General features: G+C 42.4%; 1 long non-coding RNA gene across 1 annotated transcript; it reads right to left on the bottom strand.

The window, feature by feature from the left end:
- Positions 1–7,081: 7,081 nt before the first annotated feature.
- On the bottom strand, positions 7,082–21,005 carry LOC127064734 (uncharacterized). Its single transcript, XR_007781814.1, has 5 exons — positions 20,919–21,005; positions 20,410–20,494; positions 19,389–19,468; positions 19,224–19,302; positions 7,082–19,129 (listed from the first exon to the last, which is right to left on the bottom strand). It is a non-coding gene; the product is annotated as an uncharacterized LOC127064734 (long non-coding RNA).
- Positions 21,006–21,318: the final 313 nt, after the last annotated feature.

The raw sequence follows: 21,318 nt of genomic DNA, 5'->3' as shown, positions 1-21,318 counted from the left end.
GGGTATGGTTCTTTCACTAGGGAAAAATCGAACTCAATAATGGTACTCTGATCTTCCTCGAGCGAAATGATTTTCAAGATGCAAAATAATCGTTCGGAATTCTATTTATCTCACGTTCACTTACGCAAATACTCCACGTTTCTTTTTCTATTTTTTTCTATTTTTCTCTACTTCGTTTTTTTTCCTTTCTTCTTATTATTTTTTTCTCCACTTTTTTTTTACTCTTTTTCTGTTTCAGGTTAGATCATCGAACGAACGATCATCGAACGTGCGATCATCGACGACTGGATCATCGTGAAATTAAATTATTACAGGGATCTTTTTGAATATAAATGTCTTTTTGCATATAATATTACATATAATTTCTGCTCTTATATTTATTTTTTATTACCTTTTTAATTTTTGCTTTTAGATTTAATTTGTGTTATCTTTTTAATTTTTACTCATATTTTACTATATATATAAATATATTCTTTTAAATATATGTAATATATTCTGTTGTCCTTTTTCTGTTTCAAGTTAGGTGATCGCTGGACCTATCGTCGTGGGATTTTTACACGGAAGTTAAAGGAACCTCTCTGCATATAATCTTTATTATATGCATAAAAGGTATATCTCCTTGCTTCTGTACGCGAATGATAGGGAAAACACTCACGCGCGTGACGGCCGGCACGCGTATGGGTGTTCGCGATCGCGAGATTTAGTCCTACCGAGGACTACGTTTTGATTTTTGAAATCGAAATGTAGACACGACCGGTCGTGTCTCGAGATGTCTGAAGCCGACGGTGTGGACGGTGGAGCAATCTGTAAGCGGGGTTTTATACATCTCCAGTTTGCTGAGAAGCTCGAAGCTCCCGAAGCGGAAAAGCATCTCGGGTCGTGGATTTTAGAATAGAATCCTCGTTAGTCCGTTTATTTCCAGGTGCAGCAATCGTTGCGTCACCCAAGGACCATCGAGGGACTCAGATTTTTATACGGGTGTTTAAAGAATCTTTCTACCTCAGGCGTGGAAGGATTTCTTTTATCCCGTTCGGGCAAGATAGAAGAACACTCGCTTACGTCGGCTGGCAAAGGCGTTGGTGTTCTCGGTCGCGATTAAGTCCTAAATTGGCTCTAATGTATTCAACATATTCGCGTGAGTGTTTCTGGAATGCTCGCGTAAGTATCGTGACTGCGGTAGATTCAATTTTGGGTTCCGGCGTTTGTCGCGAAAGCAAGACCGGTTGTGCTCAAGTGGTGATCGAAGCTTTCGATGTTGGATAGTTGAGCTATGCGTAAGTCGGTTCCCAAATGCGGAGACGCATGGGGCTGCAATTTTAGCATTTGGAGATCTTGAATTCGTTCGGAGTGGAGATCGCCTCGTTGCTTTGCTTTCTTGATAGTAGTAAAAGTAGTAAAGAGTAGAGCCACCGTTAGTCCGTGGGTCTCCAGAAGCAGCAACCTCCACGCGGTGGAACCTGGGTCGGAAGTACTTGTGATATGTCGAAATCTTGTAGGCTGCAAGTATAACCTTGCGAATGGCTGCGTTCTTCAAGATTTTTCCAAAATCTTTTCTATGAAATTCCAATTAAACATCGAACTTCGTGCATTTTACATTGTTTCATACATCTTTCCTATACTCGGAAATAAAAACTCAAGGTTCATTATTCTAATTTCTTTCGGGTGGGACCTATGAGTTGGGCTCATGGGTGTGGGCTTCTGTGCGGGTATCCCCCTTTCAGTATCGAAAAATCGAGCTCGATTTTCGTACCCCGGTTTTGGTCAAGTGTAGCTACACTCTATGTCCATCTTTTCTTTTCCCTTTCATCGTTCTCACACGTGCACGTGTTACTTTCCGGATATGCCTTCTTCTTTCTCTTCCGAATTCTATCCCCCTCACATGCGCGCATGTCCCGGCTTTCTTTTCTTCTCTTTCTCTTCTGCTTCTCCTCCAGTTCATGGACTTCGACATATCGGCGAGGGTGATCCCATAAATCGTCGAAATGTTCGTTTCATAATCGATTGCTAGACGCGAATACGGGTAAGATAGGAAGAACTCTCACGCCTGTGTCGGCGGGCAGAGACGTGGTGTTCTCGGGCGCGAATAAAAGTCCTACCGATATGGACTACGTTTGATTGTTAAACACGAATAAATGACCGGTCGTGCTAGTGAGTCGGTTTATGTGCTGCCGAGTAGTGTGGTTTGCTATCCGTAAGAGTGGACTCACCCTCCTCCAGTTAGCTGCCTGATATCTTGGTTAGTGCATAGAACGCCGCGAACGCGAATTTAAAGTAGAGTCACCGTTCTTCTAACACTCACGGGAGTGGTCGGGCGCGATTAAAAGTCCTACCGATATGGACCACGTTTGATTGCTAAAAACGAATAAATGACCGGTCGTGCTAGTAGGTCGATTTATGTGCTGCCGAGTAGTGTGCTTTGCTATCTGTAAGAGTGGACTCACCCTCCTCCAATTAGCCGCCTGACTTCTTGGTTGGTGCATAGAACGCCGCGAACGCGAATTTAAAGTAGAGTCACCGTTCTTCTAACACTCCCGGGAGTGTTCGGGCGCGATTAAAAGTCCTACCGACATGGACTACGTTTGATTGTTAAAAACGAATAAATGACCCGTCGTGCTAGTGAGTCGGTTTATGTGCTGCCGAGTAGTGTGGTTTGCTATCCGTAAGAGTGGGCTGATCCTCCTTCAGTTAGCCGCCTGATTTCTTGGTTAGTGCATAGAACGCCGCGAACGCGAATTTAAAGTAGAGTCACCGTTCTTCTAACACTCCCGGGAGTGTTCGGGCGCGATTAAAAGTCCTACCGGGGACTTCGTTTTATGGAACGTCGATTATTTGATCACGCCGGTCACGCGAACTTTAGAGTAGAGTCACCGTTAGCCCGTGGGTCCCCAGATGTAGCAACCTCCAAGCGGTGGGACCTGGGTCGGTAGTACTTGCAATATATTGAAATTGTATCTAAATTACATCAAAAGTTTATAACTAAATTATATATAGAAATTTAAATAATTATATAGCGCAAGTACTACCGGGCGAATGGCTGCATATTAAGCTTAAAACAATTATTTTTAATTTTTGGTTAAATTGTTGATCAAGTTCTCTATCTTCTATCGGGTGGGACCCTTGGGAGGGGCCCTCGGGTGTGGGCCTTAGGCGGGTATGGTTCTTTCACTAGGGAAAAATCGAACTCAATAATGGTACTCTGATCTTCCTCGACCGAAATGATTTTCAAGATGCAAAATAATCGTTCGGAATTCTATTTTTCTCACGTTCACTTACGCAAATACTCCACGTTTCTTTTTCTATTTTTCTCTACTGCGTTTTTTTTCCTTTCTTCTTTTTATTTTTTTCTCCACTTTTTTTTTACTCTTTTTCTGTTTCAGGTTAGATCATCGAACGAACGATCATCGAACGTGCGATCATCGACGACTGGATCATCGTGAAATTAAATTATTACAGGGATCTTTTTGAATATAAATGTCTTTTTGCATATAATATTACATATAATTTCTGCTCTTATATTTATTTTTTATTACCTTTTTAATTTTTGCTTTTAGATTTAATTTGTGTTATCTTTTTAATTTTTACTCATATTTTACTATATATATAAATATATTCTTTTAAATATATGTAATATATTCTGTTGTCCTTTTTCTGTTTCAAGTTAGGTGATCGCTGGACCTATCGTCGTGGGATTTTTACACGGAAGTTAAAGGAACCTCTCTGCATATAATCTTTATTATATGCATAAAAGGTATATCTCCTTGCTTCTGTACGCGAATGATAGGGAAAACACTCACGCGCGTGACGGCCGGCACGCGTATGGGTGTTCGCGATCGCGAGATTTAGTCCTACCGAGGACTACGTTTTGATTTTTGAAATCGAAATGTAGACACGACCGGTCGTGTCTCGAGATGTCTGAAGCCGACGGTGTGGACGGTGGAGCAATCTGTAAGCGGGGTTTTATACATCTCCAGTTTGCTGAGAAGCTCGAAGCTCCCGAAGCGGAAAAGCATCTCGGGTCGTGGATTTTAGAATAGAATCCTCGTTAGTCCGTTTATTTCCAGGTGCAGCAATCGTTGCGTCACCCAAGGACCATCGAGGGACTCAGATTTTTATACGGGTGTTTAAAGAATCTTTCTACCTCAGGCGTGGAAGGATTTCTTTTATCCCGTTCGGGCAAGATAGAAGAACACTCGCTTACGTCGGCTGGCAAAGGCGTTGGTGTTCTCGGTCGCGATTAAGTCCTAAATTGGCTCTAATGTATTCAACATATTCGCGTGAGTGTTTCTGGAATGCTCGCGTAAGTATCGTGACTGCGGTAGATTCAATTTTGGGTTCCGGCGTTTGTCGCGAAAGCAAGACCGGTTGTGCTCAAGTGGTGATCGAAGCTTTCGATGTTGGATAGTTGAGCTATGCGTAAGTCGGTTCCCAAATGCGGAGACGCATGGGGCTGCAATTTTAGCATTTGGAGATCTTGAATTCGTTCGGAGTGGAGATCGCCTCGTTGCTTTGCTTTCTTGATAGTAGTAAAAGTAGTAAAGAGTAGAGCCACCGTTAGTCCGTGGGTCTCCAGAAGCAGCAACCTCCACGCGGTGGAACCTGGGTCGGAAGTACTTGTGATATGTCGAAATCTTGTAGGCTGCAAGTATAACCTTGCGAATGGCTGCGTTCTTCAAGATTTTTCCAAAATCTTTTCTATGAAATTCCAATTAAACATCGAACTTCGTGCATTTTACATTGTTTCATACATCTTTCCTATACTCGGAAATAAAAACTCAAGGTTCATTATTCTAATTTCTTTCGGGTGGGACCTATGAGTTGGGCTCATGGGTGTGGGCTTCTGTGCGGGTATCCCCCTTTCAGTATCGAAAAATCGAGCTCGATTTTCGTACCCCGGTTTTGGTCAAGTGTAGCTACACTCTATGTCCATCTTTTCTTTTCCCTTTCATCGTTCTCACACGTGCACGTGTTACTTTCCGGATATGCCTTCTTCTTTCTCTTCCGAATTCTATCCCCCTCACATGCGCGCATGTCCCGGCTTTCTTTTCTTCTCTTTCTCTTCTGCTTCTCCTCCAGTTCATGGACTTCGACATATCGGCGAGGGTGATCCCATAAATCGTCGAAATGTTCGTTTCATAATCGATTGCTAGACGCGAATACGGGTAAGATAGGAAGAACTCTCACGCCTGTGTCGGCGGGCAGAGACGTGGTGTTCTCGGGCGCGAATAAAAGTCCTACCGATATGGACTACGTTTGATTGCAAAAACGAATAAATGACCGGTCGTGCTAGTGAGTCGGTTTATGTGCTGCCGAGTAGTGTGGTTTGCTATCCGTAAGAGTGGACTCAGCCTCCTCCAATTAGCCGCCTGATTTCTTGGTTGGTGCATAGAACGCCGCGAACGCGAATTTAAAGTAGAGTCACCGTTCTTCTAACACTCCCGGGAGTGTTCGGGCGCGATTAAAAGTCCTACCGACATGGACTACGTTTGATTGCTAAAAACGAATAAATGACCGGTCGTGCTAGTGAGTCGGTTTATGTGCTGCCGAGTAGTGTGGTTTGCTATCCGTAAGAGTGGACTGATCCTCCGCCAGTTAGCCGCCTGATTTCTTGGTTGGTGCATAGAACGCCGCGAACGCGAATTTAAAGTAGAGTCACCGTTCTTCTAACACTCCCGGGAGTGTTCGGGCGCGATTAAAAGTCCTACCGACATGGACTACGTTTGATTGCTAAAAACGAATAAATGACCGGTCGTGCTAGTGAGTCGGTTTATGTGCTGCCGAGTAGTGTGGTTTGCTATCCGTAAGAGTGGACTGATCCTCCGCCAGTTAGCCGCCTGATTTCTTGATTAGTGCATAGAACGCCGCGAACGCGAATTTAAAGTAGAGTCACCGTTCTTCTAACACTCCCGGGAGTGTTCGGGCGCGATTAAAAGTCCTACCGACATGGACTACGTTTGATTGCTAAAAACGAATAAATGACCGGTCGTGCTAGTGAGTCGGTTTATGTGCTGCCGAGTAGTGTGGTTTGCTATCCGTAAGAGTGGACTGACCCTCCGCCAGTTAGCCGCCTGATTTCTTGATTAGTGCATAGAACGCCGCGAACGCGAATTTAAAGTAGAGTCACCGTTCTTCTAACACTCCCGGGAGTGTTCGGGCGCGATTAAAAGTCCTACCGACATGGACTACGTTTGATTGCTAAAAACGAATAAATGACCGGTCGTGCTAGTGAGTCGGTTTATGTGCTGCCGAGTAGTGTGGTTTGCTATCCGTAAGAGTGGACTGATCCTCCGCCAGTTAGCCGCCTGATTTCTTGATTAGTGCATAGAACGCCGCGAACGCGAATTTAAAGTAGAGTCACCGTTCTTCTAACACTCCCGGGAGTGTTCGGGCGCGATTAAAAGTCCTACCGACATGGACTACGTTTGATTGCTAAAAACGAATAAATGACCGGTCGTGCTAGTGAGTCGGTTTATGTGCTGCCGAGTACTGTGGTTTGCTATCCGTAAGAGTGGACTCACCCTCCGCCAGTTAGCCGCCTGATTTCTTGATTAGTGCATAGAACGCCGCGAACGCGAATTTAAAGTAGAGTCACCGTTCTTCTAACACTCCCGGGAGTGTTCGGGCGCGATTAAAAGTCCTACCGACATGGACTACGTTTGATTGCTAAAAACGAATAAATGACCGGTCGTGCTAGTGAGTCGGTTTATGTGCTGCCGAGTACTGTGGTTTGCTATCCGTAAGAGTGGACTCACCCTCCGCCAGTTAGCCGCCTGATTTCTTGATTAGTGCATAGAACGCCGCGAACGCGAATTTAAAGTAGAGTCACCGTTCTTCTAACACTCCCGGGAGTGTTCGGGCGCGATTAAAAAGTCCTACCGACATGGACTACGTTTGATTGCTAAAAACGAATAAATGACCGGTCGTGCTAGTGAGTCGGTTTATGTGCTGCCGAGTAGTGTGGTTTGCTATCCGTAAGAGTGGACTGATCCTCCGCCAGTTAGCCGCCTGATTTCTTGGTTAGTCCATAGAACGCCGCGAACGCGAATTTAAAGTAGAGTCACCGTTCTTCTAACACTCACGGGAGTGTTCGGGCGCGATTAAAAGTCCTACCGACATGGACTACGTTTGATTGCTAAAAACGAATAAATGACCGGTCGTGCTAGTGAGTCGGTTTATGTGCTGCCGAGTAGTGTGGTTTGCTATCCGTAAGAGTGGACTGATCCTCCGCCAGTTAGCCGCCTGATTTCTTGGTTAGTGCATAGAACGCCGCGAACGCGAATTTAAAGTAGAGTCACCGTTCTTCTAACACTCCCGGGAGTGTTCGGGCGCGATTAAAAGTCCTACCGACATGGACTACGTTTTATTGTTAAAAACGAATAAATGACCCGTCGTGCTAGTGAGTCGGTTTATGTGCTGCCGAGTAGTGTGGTTTGCTATCCGTAAGAGTGGGCTGATCCTCCTTCAGTTAGCCGCCTGATTTCTTGGTTAGTGCATAGAACGCCGCGAACGCGAATTTAAAGTAGAGTCACCGTTCTTCTAACACTCCCGGGAGTGTTCGGGCGCGATTAAAAGTCCTACCGGGGACTTCGTTTTATGGAACGTCGATTATTTGATCACGCCGGTCACGCGAACTTTAGAGTAGAGTCACCGTTAGCCCGTGGGTCCCCAGATGTAGCAACCTCCAAGCGGTGGGACCTGGGTCGGTAGTACTTGCAATATATTGAAATTGTATCTAAATTACATCAAAAGTTTATAACTAAATTATATATAGAAATTTAAATAATTATATAGCGCAAGTACTACCGGGCGAATGGCTGCATATTAAGCTTAAAACAATTATTTTTAATTTTTGGTTAAATTGTTGATCAAGTTCTCTATCTTCTATCGGGTGGGACCCTTGGGAGGGGCCCTCGGGTGTGGGCCTTAGGCGGGTATGGTTCTTTCACTAGGGAAAAATCGAACTCAATAATGGTACTCTGATCTTCCTCGACCGAAATGATTTTCAAGATGCAAAATAATCGTTCGGAATTCTATTTTTCTCACGTTCACTTACGCAAATACTCCACGTTTCTTTTTCTATTTTTCTCTACTGCGTTTTTTTTCCTTTCTTCTTTTTATTTTTTTCTCCACTTTTTTTTTACTCTTTTTCTGTTTCAGGTTAGATCATCGAACGAACGATCATCGAACGTGCGATCATCGACGACTGGATCATCGTGAAATTAAATTATTACAGGGATCTTTTTGAATATAAATGTCTTTTTGCATATAATATTACATATAATTTCTGCTCTTATATTTATTTTTTATTACCTTTTTAATTTTTGCTTTTAGATTTAATTTGTGTTATCTTTTTAATTTTTACTCATATTTTACTATATATATAAATATATTCTTTTAAATATATGTAATATATTCTGTTGTCCTTTTTCTGTTTCAAGTTAGGTGATCGCTGGACCTATCGTCGTGGGATTTTTACACGGAAGTTAAAGGAACCTCTCTGCATATAATCTTTATTATATGCATAAAAGGTATATCTCCTTGCTTCTGTACGCGAATGATAGGGAAAACACTCACGCGCGTGACGGCCGGCACGCGTATGGGTGTTCGCGATCGCGAGATTTAGTCCTACCGAGGACTACGTTTTGATTTTTGAAATCGAAATGTAGACACGACCGGTCGTGTCTCGAGATGTCTGAAGCCGACGGTGTGGACGGTGGAGCAATCTGTAAGCGGGGTTTTATACATCTCCAGTTTGCTGAGAAGCTCGAAGCTCCCGAAGCGGAAAAGCATCTCGGGTCGTGGATTTTAGAATAGAATCCTCGTTAGTCCGTTTATTTCCAGGTGCAGCAATCGTTGCGTCACCCAAGGACCATCGAGGGACTCAGATTTTTATACGGGTGTTTAAAGAATCTTTCTACCTCAGGCGTGGAAGGATTTCTTTTATCCCGTTCGGGCAAGATAGAAGAACACTCGCTTACGTCGGCTGGCAAAGGCGTTGGTGTTCTCGGTCGCGATTAAGTCCTAAATTGGCTCTAATGTATTCAACATATTCGCGTGAGTGTTTCTGGAATGCTCGCGTAAGTATCGTGACTGCGGTAGATTCAATTTTGGGTTCCGGCGTTTGTCGCGAAAGCAAGACCGGTTGTGCTCAAGTGGTGATCGAAGCTTTCGATGTTGGATAGTTGAGCTATGCGTAAGTCGGTTCCCAAATGCGGAGACGCATGGGGCTGCAATTTTAGCATTTGGAGATCTTGAATTCGTTCGGAGTGGAGATCGCCTCGTTGCTTTGCTTTCTTGATAGTAGTAAAAGTAGTAAAGAGTAGAGCCACCGTTAGTCCGTGGGTCTCCAGAAGCAGCAACCTCCACGCGGTGGAACCTGGGTCGGAAGTACTTGTGATATGTCGAAATCTTGTAGGCTGCAAGTATAACCTTGCGAATGGCTGCGTTCTTCAAGATTTTTCCAAAATCTTTTCTATGAAATTCCAATTAAACATCGAACTTCGTGCATTTTACATTGTTTCATACATCTTTCCTATACTCGGAAATAAAAACTCAAGGTTCATTATTCTAATTTCTTTCGGGTGGGACCTATGAGTTGGGCTCATGGGTGTGGGCTTCTGTGCGGGTATCCCCCTTTCAGTATCGAAAAATCGAGCTCGATTTTCGTACCCCGGTTTTGGTCAAGTGTAGCTACACTCTATGTCCATCTTTTCTTTTCCCTTTCATCGTTCTCACACGTGCACGTGTTACTTTCCGGATATGCCTTCTTCTTTCTCTTCCGAATTCTATCCCCCTCACATGCGCGCATGTCCCGGCTTTCTTTTCTTCTCTTTCTCTTCTGCTTCTCCTCCAGTTCATGGACTTCGACATATCGGCGAGGGTGATCCCATAAATCGTCGAAATGTTCGTTTCATAATCGATTGCTAGACGCGAATACGGGTAAGATAGGAAGAACTCTCACGCCTGTGTCGGCGGGCAGAGACGTGGTGTTCTCGGGCGCGAATAAAAGTCCTACCGATATGGACTACGTTTGATTGCAAAAACGAATAAATGACCGGTCGTGCTAGTGAGTCGGTTTATGTGCTGCCGAGTAGTGTGGTTTGCTATCCGTAAGAGTGGACTCAGCCTCCTCCAATTAGCCGCCTGATTTCTTGGTTAGTGCATAGAACGCCGCGAACGCGAATTTAAAGTAGAGTCACCGTTCTTCTAACACTCCCGGGAGTGTTCGGGCGCGATTAAAAGTCCTACCGACATGGACTACGTTTGATTGCTAAAAACGAATAAATGACCGGTCGTGCTAGTGAGTCGGTTTATGTGCTGCCGAGTAGTGTGGTTTGCTATCCGTAAGAGTGGACTGATCCTCCGCCAGTTAGCCGCCTGATTTCTTGGTTGGTGCATAGAACGCCGCGAACGCGAATTTAAAGTAGAGTCACCGTTCTTCTAACACTCCCGGGAGTGTTCGGGCGCGATTAAAAGTCCTACCGACATGGACTACGTTTGATTGCTAAAAACGAATAAATGACCGGTCGTGCTAGTGAGTCGGTTTATGTGCTGCCGAGTAGTGTGGTTTGCTATCCGTAAGAGTGGACTGATCCTCCGCCAGTTAGCCGCCTGATTTCTTGATTAGTGCATAGAACGCCGCGAACGCGAATTTAAAGTAGAGTCACCGTTCTTCTAACACTCCCGGGAGTGTTCGGGCGCGATTAAAAGTCCTACCGACATGGACTACGTTTGATTGCTAAAAACGAATAAATGACCGGTCGTGCTAGTGAGTCGGTTTATGTGCTGCCGAGTAGTGTGGTTTGCTATCCGTAAGAGTGGACTGATCCTCCGCCAGTTAGCCGCCTGATTTCTTGATTAGTGCATAGAACGCCGCGAACGCGAATTTAAAGTAGAGTCACCGTTCTTCTAACACTCCCGGGAGTGTTCGGGCGCGATTAAAAGTCCTACCGACATGGACTACGTTTGATTGCTAAAAACGAATAAATGACCGGTCGTGCTAGTGAGTCGGTTTATGTGCTGCCGAGTACTGTGGTTTGCTATCCGTAAGAGTGGACTCACCCTCCGCCAGTTAGCCGCCTGATTTCTTGATTAGTGCATAGAACGCCGCGAACGCGAATTTAAAGTAGAGTCACCGTTCTTCTAACACTCCCGGGAGTGTTCGGGCGCGATTAAAAGTCCTACCGACATGGACTACGTTTGATTGCTAAAAACGAATAAATGACCGGTCGTGCTAGTGAGTCGGTTTATGTGCTGCCGAGTACTGTGGTTTGCTATCCGTAAGAGTGGACTCACCCTCCGCCAGTTAGCCGCCTGATTTCTTGATTAGTGCATAGAACGCCGCGAACGCGAATTTAAAGTAGAGTCACCGTTCTTCTAACACTCCCGGGAGTGTTCGGGCGCGATTAAAAAGTCCTACCGACATGGACTACGTTTGATTGCTAAAAACGAATAAATGACCGGTCGTGCTAGTGAGTCGGTTTATGTGCTGCCGAGTAGTGTGGTTTGCTATCCGTAAGAGTGGACTGATCCTCCGCCAGTTAGCCGCCTGATTTCTTGGTTAGTCCATAGAACGCCGCGAACGCGAATTTAAAGTAGAGTCACCGTTCTTCTAACACTCCCGGGAGTGTTCGGGCGCGATTAAAAGTCCTACCGACATGGACTACGTTTGATTGCTAAAAACGAATAAATGACCGGTCGTGCTAGTGAGTCGGTTTATGTGCTGCCGAGTAGTGTGGTTTGCTATCCGTAAGAGTGGACTGATCCTCCGCCAGTTAGCCGCCTGATTTCTTGGTTAGTGCATAGAACGCCGCGAACGCGAATTTAAAGTAGAGTCACCGTTCTTCTAACACTCCCGGGAGTGTTCGGGCGCGATTAAAAGTCCTACCGACATGGACTACGTTTTATTGTTAAAAACGAATAAATGACCCGTCGTGCTAGTGAGTCGGTTTATGTGCTGCCGAGTAGTGTGGTTTGCTATCCGTAAGAGTGGGCTGATCCTCCTTCAGTTAGCCGCCTGATTTCTTGGTTAGTGCATAGAACGCCGCGAACGCGAATTTAAAGTAGAGTCACCGTTCTTCTAACACTCCCGGGAGTGTTCGGGCGCGATTAAAAGTCCTACCGGGGACTTCGTTTTATGGAACGTCGATTATTTGATCACGCCGGTCACGCGAACTTTAGAGTAGAGTCACCGTTAGCCCGTGGGTCCCCAGATGTAGCAACCTCCAAGCGGTGGGACCTGGGTCGGTAGTACTTGCAATATATTGAAATTGTATCTAAATTACATCAAAAGTTTATAACTAAATTATATATAGAAATTTAAATAATTATATAGCGCAAGTACTACCGGGCGAATGGCTGCATATTAAGCTTAAAACAATTATTTTTAATTTTTGGTTAAATTGTTGATCAAGTTCTCTATCTTCTATCGGGTGGGACCCTTGGGAGGGGCCCTCGGGTGTGGGCCTTAGGCGGGTATGGTTCTTTCACTAGGGAAAAATCGAACTCAATAATGGTACTCTGATCTTCCTCGACCGAAATGATTTTCAAGATGCAAAATAATCGTTCGGAATTCTATTTTTCTCACGTTCACTTACGCAAATACTCCACGTTTCTTTTTCTATTTTTCTCTACTGCGTTTTTTTTCCTTTCTTCTTTTTATTTTTTTCTCCACTTTTTTTTTACTCTTTTTCTGTTTCAGGTTAGATCATCGAACGAACGATCATCGAACGTGCGATCATCGACGACTGGATCATCGTGAAATTAAATTATTACAGGGATCTTTTTGAATATAAATGTCTTTTTGCATATAATATTACATATAATTTCTGCTCTTATATTTATTTTTTATTACCTTTTTAATTTTTGCTTTTAGATTTAATTTGTGTTATCTTTTTAATTTTTACTCATATTTTACTATATATATAAATATATTCTTTTAAATATATGTAATATATTCTGTTGTCCTTTTTCTGTTTCAAGTTAGGTGATCGCTGGACCTATCGTCGTGGGATTTTTACACGGAAGTTAAAGGAACCTCTCTGCATATAATCTTTATTATATGCATAAAAGGTATATCTCCTTGCTTCTGTACGCGAATGATAGGGAAAACACTCACGCGCGTGACGGCCGGCACGCGTATGGGTGTTCGCGATCGCGAGATTTAGTCCTACCGAGGACTACGTTTTGATTTTTGAAATCGAAATGTAGACACGACCGGTCGTGTCTCGAGATGTCTGAAGCCGACGGTGTGGACGGTGGAGCAATCTGTAAGCGGGGTTTTATACATCTCCAGTTTGCTGAGAAGCTCGAAGCTCCCGAAGCGGAAAAGCATCTCGGGTCGTGGATTTTAGAATAGAATCCTCGTTAGTCCGTTTATTTCCAGGTGCAGCAATCGTTGCGTCACCCAAGGACCATCGAGGGACTCAGATTTTTATACGGGTGTTTAAAGAATCTTTCTACCTCAGGCGTGGAAGGATTTCTTTTATCCCGTTCGGGCAAGATAGAAGAACACTCGCTTACGTCGGCTGGCAAAGGCGTTGGTGTTCTCGGGCGCGATTAAGTCCTAAATTGGCTCTAATGTATTCAACATATTCGCGTGAGTATTTCTGGAATGCTCGCGTAAGTATCGTGACTGCGGTAGATTCAATTTTGGGTTCCGGCGTTTGTCGCGAAAGCAAGACCGGTTGTGCTCATATGGTGATCGAAGCTTTCGATGTTGGATAGTTGAGCTATGCGTAAGTCGGTTCCCAAATTCGGAGACGCATGGGGCTGCAATTTTAGCATTTGGAGATCTGGAATTCGTTGGGAGTGGAGATCGCCTCGTTGCTTTGCTTTCTTGATAGTAGTAAAAGTAGTAAAGAGTAGAGCCACCGTTAGTCCGTGGGTCTCCAGAAGCAGCAACCTCCACGCGGTGGAACCTGGGTCGGAAGTACTTGTGATATGTCGAAATCTTGTAGGCTGCAAGTATAACCTTGCGAATGGCTGCGTTCTTCAAGATTTTTCCAAAATCTTTTCTATGAAATTCCAATTAAACATCGAACTTCGTGCATTTTACATTGTTTCATACATCTTTCCTATACTCGGAAATAAAAACTCAAGGTTCATTATTCTAATTTCTTTCGGGTGGGACCTATGAGTTGGGCTCGTGGGTGTGGGCTTCTGTGCGGGTATCCCCCTTTCAGTATCGAAAAATCGAGCTCGATTTTCGTACCCCGGTTTTGGTCAAGTGTAGCTACACTCTATGTCCATCTTTTCTTTTCCCTTTCATCGTTCTCACACGTGCACGTGTTACTTTCCGGATATGCCTTCTTCTTTCTCTTCCGAATTCTATCCCCCTCACATGCGCGCATGTCCCGGCTTTCTTTTCTTCTCTTTCTCTTCTGCTTCTCCTCCAGTTCATGGACTTCGACATATCGGCGAGGGTGATCCCATAAATCGTCGAAATGTTCGTTTCATAATCGATTGCTAGACGCGAATACGGGTAAGATAGGAAGAACTCTCACGCCTGTGTCGGCGGGCAGAGACGTGGTGTTCTCGGGCGCGAATAAAAGTCCTACCGATATGGACTACGTTTGATTGCAAAAACGAATAAATGACCGGTCGTGCTAGTGAGTCGGTTTATGTGCTGCCGAGTAGTGTGGTTTGCTATCCGTAAGAGTGGACTCAGCCTCCTCCAATTAGCCGCCTGATTTCTTGGTTAGTGCATAGAACGCCGCGAACGCGAATTTAAAGTAGAGTCACCGTTCTTCTAACACTCCCGGGAGTGTTCGGGCGCGATTAAAAGTCCTGCCGACATGGACTACGTTTGATTGCTAAAAACGAATAAATGACCGGTCGTGCTAGTGAGTCGGTTTATGTGCTGCCGAGTAGTGTGGTTTGCTATCCGTAAGAGTGGACTGATCCTCCGCCAGTTAGCCGCCTGATTTCTTGGTTGGTGCATAGAACGCCGCGAACGCGAATTTAAAGTAGAGTCACCGTTCTTCTAACACTCCCGGGAGTGTTCGGGCGCGATTAAAAGTCCTGCCGACATGGACTACGTTTGATTGCTAAAAACGAATAAATGACCGGTCGTGCTAGTGAGTCGGTTTATGTGCTGCCGAGTAGTGTGGTTTGCTATCCGTAAGAGTGGACTGATCCTCCGCCAGTTAGCCGCCTGATTTCTTGGTTGGTGCATAGAACGCCGCGAACGCGAATTTAAAGTAGAGTCACCGTTCTTCTAACACTCCCGGGAGTGTTCGGGCGCGATTAAAAGTCCTACCGACATGGACTACGTTTGATTGCTAAAAACGAATAAATGACCGGTCGTGCTAGTGAGTCGGTTTATGTGCTGCCGAGTAGTGTGGTTTGCTATCCGTAAGAGTGGACTGATCCTCCGCCAGTTAGCCGCCTGATTTCTTGGTTAGTCCATAGAACGCCGCGAACGCGAATTTAAAGTAGAGTCACCGTTCTTCTAACACTCCCGGGAGTGTTCGGGCGCGATTAAAAGTCCTACCGACATGGACTACGTTTGATTGCTAAAAACGAATAACTGACCGGTCGTGCTAGTGAGTCGGTTTATGTGCTGCCGAGTACTGTGGTTTGCTATCCGTAAGAGTGGACTCACCCTCCGCCAGTTAGCCGCCTGATTTCTTGATTAGTGCATAGAACGCCACGAACGCGAATTTAAAGTAGAGTCACCGTTCTTTTAACACTCCCGGGAGTGTTCGGGCGCGATTAAAAGTCCTACCGACATGGACTACGTTTGATTGCTAAAAACGAATAAATGACCGGTCGTGCTAGTGAGTCGGTTTATGTGCTGCCGAGTACTGTGGTTTGCTATCCGTAAGAGTGGACTCACCCTCCGCCAGTTAGCCGCCTGATTTCTTGATTAGTGCATAGAACGCCGCGAACGCGAATTTAAAGTAGAGTCACCGTTCTTCTAACACTCCCGGGAGTGTTCGGGCGCGATTAAAAGTCCTACCGACATGGACTACGTTTGATTGCTAAAAACGAATAAATGACCGGTCGTGCTAGTGAGTCGGTTTATGTGCTGCCGAGTAGTGTGGTTTGCTATCCGTAAGAGTGGACTGATCCTCCGCCAGTTAGCCGCCTGATTTCTTGGTTAGTGCATAGAACGCCGCGAACGCGAATTTAAAGTAGAGTCACCGTTCTTCTAACACTCCCGGGAGTGTTCGGGCGCGATTAAAAGTCCTACCGACATGGACTACGTTTGATTGCTAAAAACGAATAAATGACCGGTCGTGCTAGTGAGTCGGTTTATGTGCTGCCGAGTAGTGTGGTTTGCTATCCGTAAGAGTGGACTGATCCTCCGCCAGTTAGCCGCCTGATTTCTTGGTTGGTGCATAGAACGCCGCGAACGCGAATTTAAAGTAGAGTCACCGTTCTTTTAACACTCCCGGGAGTGTTCGGGCGCGATTAAAAGTCCTACCGACATGGACTACGTTTGGTTGCTTAAAACGAATAAATGACCGGTCGTGCTAGTGAATCGGTTTATGTGCTGCCGAGTAGTGTGGTTTGCTATCCGTAAGAGTGGACTGATCCTCCGCCAGTTAGCCGCCTGATTTCTTGGTTAGTGCATAGAACGCCGCGAACGCGAATTTAAAGTAGAGTCACCGTTCTTCTAACACTCCCGGGAGTGTTCGGGCGCGATTAAAAGTCCTACCGACATGGACTACGTTTGGTTGCTAAAAACGAATAAATGACCGGTCGTGCTAGTGAGTCGGTTTATGTGCTGCCGAGTAGTGTGGTTTGCTATCCGTAAGAGTGGACTGATCCTCCGCCAGTTAGCCGCCTGATTTCTTGGTTAGTGCATAGAACGCCGCGAACGCGAATTTAAAGTAGAGTCACCGTTCTTCTAACACTCCCGGGAGTGTTCGGGCGCGATTAAAAGTCCTACCGACATGGACTACGTTTGATTGCTAAAAACGAATAAATGACCGGTCGTGCTAGTGAGTCGGTTTATGTGCTGCCGAGTAGTGTGGTTTGCTATCCGTAAGAGTGGGCTGATCCTCCTTCAGTTAGCCGCCTGATTTCTTGGTTAGTGCATAGAACGCCGCGAACGCGAATTTAAAGTAGAGTCACCGTTCTTCTAACACTCCCGGGAGTGTTCGGGCGCGATTAAAAGTCCTACTGGGGACTTCGTTTTATGGAACGTCGATTATTTGATCACGCCGGTCACGCGAACTTTAGAGTAGAGTCACCGTTAGCCCGTGGGTCCCCAGATGTAGCAACCTCCAAGCGGTGGGACCTGGGTCGGTAGTACTTGCAATATATTGAAATTGTATCTAAATTACATCAAAAGTTTATAACTAAATTATATATAGAAATTTAAATAATTATATAGCGCAAGTACTACCGGGCGAATGGCTGCATATTATACTTAAAATAATTATTTTTAATTTTTGGTTAAATTGTTGATCAAGTACTCTATCTTCTATCGGGTGGGACCCTTGGGAGGGGCCCTCGGGTGTGGGCCTTAGGTGTGTTTCGTTCTTCCGCTGAGGTGTGTTTCGTTCGAAATTTCATTTTTCTGACGTTCACTTACGAATATTTCCCTTTCAATATATGCTTTCATTCACTATATTGATATTGAATAATTTCATTGAATATATGATTTCAATTCACTTACAATATATGCTGACTTTACTATGCAAAACGATATGAATTGTAATATATTAGTATAGTATTTTAAATAATAATCTATTAGTATATTTGTTTTATTCGTATTTATTTATAAATAATCACGAAACGATATACAATGCACCACCTACCACGAACACACAGATGCAAGGTATATCGTGCGCAATCACTAACGCTATGACAGTCACCAATATAGGAAAACTTAAAATTAAACCCATACTAACAATTTCTCACTCATACGAGTAACACCTGGGAACACGCATTGAGGAGAATGCAGAAAACATGGGGGGAGGGGAGGAAGAAACAGGAATTAGTTTGTTAAAAGCTGAAAACCCTGATCTAAAAATTTATTAACCTATTCTAGATCCTACGGGCTATGAATCTACAAGTCTCTTTGTTTTTTATTAGCAATGATTCTACTCGACTTTTTTCTTTCAAAAACAATGACTTTATTGAGACTTCTTTTATCAAAAAAATTAATTAAATATTTATTTAATTTTGTATGAAAGAATAATCAAAAAACCTCGGACAATTCCTTCTAAGTGGCTGTTCTAATTAAAAAGTTAAATCATGAACTACTGTTCATTTTCCAGAATCTATCTGTCGCGCTTGTCTTCTGTTCGTTTTTTCTTGTTCATCTACATCGATACATCGAGATAAATCGCGATTAAATAGACCAAGTACGAAGCAATGCATAAAACGTATATTACATGCTTTTTTGACGAAATCGAAAAAATTGATATCCAATTTCACTGCTAATATCGCGAGCAAATACAAATAAAAAAGTGCTTATTAATTGAACTATTAATTAATTCAATCTATGAAACAAGAAGACCCTATCCTAAACTAATAAAATAGATATAAGCAATGAAAACACATCGGCGATTAAAAATATACCACTCGCGAGTAAGTCCAAAAGAGGAGTTACTCACGGTCATGCTTGTCAATAATTTATTTAAAAAATTACAACCAGTAACTCGTGCCGATTCGGACCTTTCGTCTTCGACATGATTGAGTACTGGAGGGACTTAAAATTTGTTCACTTACTACTTAAGAAGTTCTACGGTGGCTCCAAAACACTCGTCCGCGATTTAGGTTGACATTGAGGTTGGATGATATGTAGCTGGTTGAAAATGAGGTAGGTAGACACCGAAGTTGGTCAAGATCCTCTTCAGTGATGCACTGACTCTAATTCGCGATAGATATTTATTAACGAACGGTCACTGAATTTACTTCGCGAAACTCTGCTATCTTTCATAAGTACAGTCTACATGACTATTAAACTCACTTTGTACGAGCAAACACTGACTCTATAACTGACTGCATTGCACGCAGTCAACACAAAAACACTTAAAATTAATTTAAATCGCGAAACGCGGTATAATTTAAACAAACGAGCAAGCACTGCTTCTATTTCGCGATTCTTTTGTTTTTATTTTAGCGATACAACACTCGATTCATTCATTGCTTCGCGCACGGTTGCCATGATGTTCTGAAAATAACAAAAACAGAATTATTAGTATCATTGTTATAATAAAAAATCATTTAAATTATTGAAGAAATGTTTAATAAAAAACTTTACTTACTTAAAATCTTCGTTGATGCTTGCAGGATGGGCATCCTACCCCAGGATGATGAAAAGGATGATTCTTTTTTTTATTTGAACTGAAAAAATCAAATTATTAGTATCATTGTCATATTAAAAACTTATTAAATTTATTGAGGAAATATGTAAAGTAACATTTACTTACCCGAATGTTAACTGGTTCTTTGCATGATGAGCAACATCCTGCCCGTAACGATGAAGAGGATGATTCTTTTTTTATTTGAGCTAATAAAGAAATTAAGATTATTAATATTGTTATGTTAAAAAATTTGGAAATTTATAGAGGAAACATTGAGTATTCTACTGGAGGATAATAAAGAATGATGTAAGTATAACTCTAATTCACAAATTTCTATTTAGTCTAATTATATTTAATTAGCTTATTTAGCTATAAAAAGCAAATTAGAATAGTACAAGCAAACACTGATTCTAAGACCGCTTTGCATATAGTCACAAATAATTTCTAAAATCTGCAAAGTTGAAATACAGTGATAAATTTTTTTCATATATGAAAAAATACATTTGTAAAACACAATCTTGTAAATCATTATTATAAGATACCATATTAAAAAGTATATTATTGAAAAATATTAATAAGTAATTAATATCTGAAATTTAATCCAATGTTAATTTAATTAATGTTAAATAAAGCTTTTCGAGATATATCGAAATATATAGCCGTCGGTAGTACATGCTTCAAAAAAATATTTCAATCAAATCAATTGTAATTTTACTCACGTGGGAATTATTGCATATGACGATAGTAACGAAAATGTTATAAAGTTTCTAAATAAAACAATAACTGCACCAATCGACTAAATTATAAACTATACAAATTTGTATATTTTCTTGTGCAATGATCTATACTTTCTTCCTATGATATCAAATAAATGCAAACAAAATAAGGATTAAAATATTCTAAAATAAAATAAATGCAAGGAAGAAATTAATCCAAGTTTCCTTAGATGTGTACACGCCGAAAGATTCTGTAAGACTAGAGTGTACTATATCACCTTGGACGAGTTTGAACGTGTCATTGTTTTCGTCACGCGCTCGATCGAAAGAAATTTCTTAGGAATACGCAGATATACGATTGTTAGTTTACCGAGTGCTATCTATCTCTCTCTATGAAACTCGCTTTGTATCTTTAAAAGAGAAAGACTTACCTTATACATAGGACGAAGGACAAAGTATATGTAGAAAAAGAAAGCCGGGATGTTTCGTCTGTCGGTACGTAGAATTCTTGGAAACCTGAGAAACAAAAGATGAATTAGTAGAGAAAATATTTATTATGTGTGTGTATATATACATATATGAGTACAAGAAATCCCAAACGTCATGTGTGTGTGTGTGTGTGTGTGTGTGTGTGTGTGTGTGTGTGTGTGAAAATCGAATATAATAGGAAATACGATTAATAATGACTAATTAATAATAAATTATTATTAAAAGTATCATTAAAAAGTAAGAGAAATATCGATATCGTAGAAATAAAGCCAGAAAATTAAAAAATAAAAGTATGACGCAATAGCTTCCAAGAGGCAGATTTTATTTTCGCGAATATCTTTTAAACGCGATGATGTCCAGACTTGTCAACGCGGTCTCATAAAAATCGTGCGCTTAGCTATCGATTGATATACAGGAAGAGGGTGTACGTTAGAAAAAATTTATTAATTACCTGTAATTTTGCGGAGCGTCGAACCCGTGTGCACTTGTCTCTGTGTTAAGATGACGACTAGACCACTGACAAGGAAGGAAAGTAGATCCTGTGACGTCATCACATATATAACGCAGGTCAAATCAAATATTACATTTTTCAATTAAAAATAATAAAAAATATAATAGAAGTGCGTAAATATTACGATATAGATGACAAATATAATTAATTCGAATTTTAAACATAGATAATAATTTTCTAATGAAATAATTATATTTTCTAACGATATGAAAACATTAAATAGATACACACTTGTATCACAAGTACCTATATTATCTCTATGCTTTATATATTACGCGCGAAATAATGAGCAATTTTTAAATCGAGATAATTGTATGATTTGATATATTTACACGTATAT

This window comes from Vespula vulgaris, chromosome 6 (genome assembly GCF_905475345.1).
Source record: "Vespula vulgaris chromosome 6, iyVesVulg1.1, whole genome shotgun sequence".
Classification (NCBI taxonomy): Eukaryota; Metazoa; Arthropoda; class Insecta; order Hymenoptera; family Vespidae; genus Vespula; species Vespula vulgaris.
This window is presented reverse-complemented; position numbering and strand designations above follow the sequence as displayed.